The following is a 5,227-nucleotide window of genomic DNA, read 5'->3' as shown; positions in this document are numbered from 1 at the left end:
CACAAGCCAGCGTGGGCAACAGCTTTATCTTTTGTATAGCATGATTCATTATAGTGTGCCAGACTGTGAAGCGGCGAGAAGTCCGTGGGGGTCGTTGGGGAGTCCATTGCCTCTGGTTTTGAGGGGGAGATTATGATCCAAGAACGGTGCACTGTGGTGAGTTGTGTTGTGCGAGGGGTATTGTCACAGTTTCTTTCCAAGGTACCGTGGTGGTACTGAGGCGCATGGTGACATGTTGTGGGATTGTGGGATTGTGTCTTATGGATACAATGGTACACCTCTGATTAGAGTAAACCTATTCGAATAGCCGTGCCCGCGGTTATGGGTGAGTTGAACAATGTTTTTTGTGATTAGTCCCACACTATTCATTAATGGTAATTGTGATAATTAATTTGACTCCTGGTTTGGAATGGTATATTCCTAGTATGGAGGTTTAATTTGTACAACCGGGGTTGGTTGTTCAAATGAGGTTGGGCCTATGCAACATGGGAGTGTTGTATGGTGTTTATTTAATACTGATTAATTATTCAACTGTTTTACTATTCTCTTAAATATTTATTAAATGATGTTTATGCAAATGAGCTTTATTATGCCGTCCTTTGTTATCCTGTGCACTTGCATATTTGCTGTGTGGCTTGTTGAGTATGTCATATGCTCATTCTTACAATATTCATTCATCAGAGGAGGAGTACTACAGTGAAGGTGATGATCTAGAGGATTAGGCTTGGTTCGGGTTAAGATGCTTGTGGAGTGGAGTCGCCATATTTGTTCCGTAGTTTGCTTTAGTTTATTTCTTTCCGCTGCGTAGAATGTTATTCTTTGAGAGAAACTATCCACCTCTGTAATAATTTATTATTTGCGAATATTAAATAGTCATTTATTTGTACTCTATTATCAATTTGTTATTGTGTGCCTCGGCTGATTCCTGGATGAGGGTTTAACGCACATGAAAGCGTTTGGAATTTTGGATAGAAATTCCGGGAGTGACACTTACCCACTAGACATGTGGAAGTACGGTAGTGCTTTGCAACAGAGGCCCAAAGACCGGTCCTTATGTGGCCGAGGTGCTACTATCAAAACCATGCACCCCGAGCCCAGCCTAAAACCATTTTGAGGGTTTTGAATAGAGGGGGAGGTGTGTGTGTCCAATTCCACAATAATTCAACCATTCCATAGTGTCCAAGTGATATGAATATTCCCAAAGTCTAGAGTTACAAAACCACCTAATGTTGTCTAATTGATCAGCGAAGCATCTACCTAAATTCATACTAGTGGAACCATGAATAGAGTACTCACTAGTTGGGGTTTGTTTATTCTAGGGTGAACAAGATAATAATAACAATAACAATAATAATAAGGTCATAACAAGGGTAAATAGGCATGGCTAAATAAAACAGTGATAACGCGGGAATTTAAATAAAGCGATAATGCATTAATTTAAATCAAAATAATTTCATAAACTGGGATTCAATATGTTCAAAGATGATGTGACTTGCCTTGCTCGCTTTCCCAAACGTCGGCTTCAACCTCCACGTAGAGCGGATCTTCCGAAGCTGCAGCGTCTACACGACCAACGGAAAGGAAAAATGCTTTTACTCTAATAAACTCCATATAACAAGCAGGAACAAAGTACAAAAATGGGTTCTTGACTTCTTAAGGAAAACTTAGAGACTTGAACGGTCCAATTCCGAGTTCAAATGGCCAAGTTATGGCCATTTGAAGTTTATATGCTCTTTAAGTGAATAATTGTGAATTTCTTCATTTAAATTTTAATTTAAAAAAGATTTATTGCGTCAGCCAAGGGGAGGGGGGGTGCGGACCGGGTCCACGGGAGTGGGGCCCACGCGGCAGCCTCACGGTCCACGGTGGACCGGGCGCACCCGGGCTCACACCGGCCGGCGCCGTAGGCCCCACGCATCAGCCGCACCCGAGGGCACGGGCGGCTAACGGCCGGGCCCCACGCGACGGCCACACGGCGCGCCCGGAGGCGGCCACGTCGGCGCGGCCGGCGGGAGGCGGCGCCTGCGCCCCTATGGTCGCCGGCGGCGGCCATAGGCACAGCGGAGCGGCGGCCAAGAGAGGGGAAGGGAAGGGGGAAAGAGGCGGTGGTCCACGTCTCACCCCGGGTCGACGGCGACGGCAAAGGAGGCGTCCGGAGCGGAGGAAGGCGGTGGCGCGGCTCGGGTGGACGGGGACTATGGCGCTTCGGCGGTCGGCGAGCTCGGCGAGGTGGTGGACAGGGTCAGCGACGGCACGGCGAAGCTTGAGGAGACGACGCCGAGGCGGGAGGCGGTCCCGGCGAGCGGAGAGGGCCAGCCGGAGGTCGTCGGTGACGGAGGAGAGAGAGGACGACGGCGCGAGCTCGATTCTGGCGGGGAAACGGTGCGGCAAGTGGCAGAAACGGGCGAGATGTCACGCCCGGAATTTCTATCCAAAATTCTAAACGCTTACATGTGTGTTAAACCCTCGTCTAGGAATGAGCCGAGGCACACAATAACAAATTGATAGTAGAGTACAAATAAACAGCTATTTAATATTCGCAAATAATAATTTATTACAGAGGTGGATAGTTCCTCTCAAAGAATAACATTCTACGCAGCGGAAAAAAAAAACAAACTACGCAACAGCTATGGCGACTCCACTCCACAAGCAACTTAACCCGGACCAAGCCTAGTCCTCTAGATTATCACCTTCACTGAAGTACTCCTCCTCTGATAAATGAATATTGCAAGAATGAGCATATGACATACTCAACAAGCCACACAGCAAATATGCAAGTGCACAGGATAACAAAGGATGGCATAATATAGCTCATTTGCATAAATAGCATTTAATAAATATTTAAGAGAATAGTAAAACAGTTGATTAATTAATCAGTATTAAATAAACACCATACAACACACCCGTGTTGCATAGGCCCAACCTCATCTGAACAACCAACCCCGGTTGTACAAATCAAACCTCCATAACAGGAATATACCATTCCAAACCAGGAGTCAAATTAATTAGCACAATTACCATTAATGAATAATGTGAGACTAATTACGAAAAACATTGCTCAACTCACCCATAACCGCGGGCACGGCTATTCGAATAGTTTTACTCTCATCAGGTGTACAAATGTACCCACAAGACACAATCCCACAACATGTCACCATGCGCCTCAGTACCACCACGATACCTTGTAAAGGAATTATGACAATACCCCTCGCACAACACAACTCACCACAGTGCACCGTTCCTGGATCATAATCTCCCCCTCAAAACCAGAGGCAATGGACTCCCCAGCGACCCCCACGGACTTCTCGCCGCTTCACAGTCTGGCACACTATTATGAATCATGCTATACAAAAGATAAAGCCATTGCCCACGCTGGCTTGTGGTTGGCACGGTAAATATTTCACAACAGTAGCTCGCGAACTGGTCCTTAATTGTCATGAGCACAACCATCAAAACCACATGCTCTGGTCCTTAATTGTCATGAGCACATCCATCAAAACCACATGCTCACAACCCACCTTAACCAGGTTCAAATTATCAATTAATTAACATAACACAACACGATTAACCATCGTGAGCTACCAATAATTATAACCATAATTAATAATAATAATATAATATAATATATATTTAGTCCCCTTTAATTAGCTAATGTTTCTAAGCATGACTAAGCAAACATACATATAGCATTTAGCTGAACCAATCCAATATATAAGGTCCAAGCTAATCAATTTATAACCCATTGAGAAAATAAAGTCATCTTCGGCCATTAATTAACTAGGAAAGGTTCACCACCCGATGACATTCGAAAATAATGCATAAGTTGAAATAAAACATTAGCTTTAAACGGGTTCAACATGCTCAAAAGGTTGTTTGGGATTTGTGTGACTTGCCTTGAGCTTCCACAAAAACCTGTGAACATTCCTCAACTGAAACGCTCTCCTCGGGAACGTCGGAAACTAAAGCAAATAAACAAAATCAACAAAACAGTACAAAAACAAGCATAAACAGTACATGTGGATATTTTTAACATGTAGATCTCAATTTTAGAAAAATTTAGCAACTTGAACCACTCGAATCGGAGCTACGATGAATTAGTTATGATTTTCCGAAGTTTTAATCTATTTCATCTATTAAAAAAAACTAAAAAGAAATGGTTATGACGTCATGCTGACGTCATCTATGCCGGCCATGGCAAAGGCGACGACCTCGCCGGCGCTAGGAGGCTCGGCCGGGCCTTTGGTGGGTACCTACGCGTAGAGGGAAACGATACGATCTCAAAGGTGCTCACCGAAGCGACAAACGACGACGGACGGCGCCCGGCGACGAGGTGGTGCGGCGGCGGCGGCTCGGTCGACGACGGCGGCGGCGCTACGGCGACCGGAGACGACGGAGAGGGGGCGGCCGGGATTCTACTCCCTCACGCGCACCTAACGGCGGCGACGGCATGCGGCGGCGACGACGCAAGCGGCGGCGCGACGCGACCCGAGGTCGGCCGGCGACGGCAAGCGGCTAGGGCGACGCGGCGGCGACTCTACGGAGCACTAGAGAGCTCGGGAAAGGGGGCAAACGAAAGAGGACGACTAGGGGGTCCTATTTATAGCCTTGGATTGGAGAGATCGGACTCCCACCTCGAGTAATCGAGCCGGGAAAATCTTCGGGTTTGTTTTGGGGATAAACTCGAATATGAGTCCGATTCGGTTAAAATACTCAACGATTTACTCCGAATCTTGGGGGCAAAGATAGAGGAGAATGAGGGGATCAAAACCCCTCAATCAATAGGACACGGGGAGACCGGATTGGGGCGGAATCGGTGGAGGAAGGCAGCGGCTCGGATGAACTCGGGCGGCTCGGCCGGAGGTTGAAGAAGGCCCGACAGGTGGGCCCCACCTGTCGGCGGCTGGAGAAGGAGGGGGCGGGCGGCGTCGGCTGGGCCGGCTTGGGCCGGCTCGCCCGCGCGGAGAGAGAAGATGTTGGGCCGAAATCGGCCCAACGACTTAGGGGAGGATTTTTTATACTTTTTAAATTAAATTAATTTGTGAAATGTTGTTTCATTTATTAAAAATACTTCCCTTGCTCAAATAATTCCCAGAAAAATCTAGAAAATAGAGGAACAAGCAAAGTATTTAATAAAATTTTATCTAGCTCAATTTTATGTTGAAAATTTTGCTAGATTATTAGAGTTTAGCTTGTAGGCTTTTAAAATAATTTCTAAAAATGATTTAAA

At 46.3% G+C, this 5,227-nt stretch overlaps 1 long non-coding RNA gene across 1 annotated transcript; it reads right to left on the bottom strand.

Annotated features, from left to right (window-relative positions):
• Nucleotides 1–640: 640 nt before the first annotated feature.
• On the bottom strand, nt 641–4,877 carry LOC136356796 (uncharacterized). Its single transcript, XR_010741790.1, has 4 exons — nt 4,292–4,877; nt 3,894–3,959; nt 2,122–2,711; nt 641–1,562 (listed from the first exon to the last, which is right to left on the bottom strand). It is a non-coding gene; the product is annotated as an uncharacterized lncRNA (long non-coding RNA).
• Between the last annotated feature and the right edge of the window lie 350 nt (nt 4,878–5,227).

The sequence above is a fragment of the Oryza sativa genome, chromosome 6 (assembly GCF_034140825.1).
Source record: "Oryza sativa Japonica Group chromosome 6, ASM3414082v1".
Taxonomy (NCBI): domain Eukaryota; kingdom Viridiplantae; phylum Streptophyta; class Magnoliopsida; order Poales; family Poaceae; genus Oryza; species Oryza sativa.
This window is presented reverse-complemented; position numbering and strand designations above follow the sequence as displayed.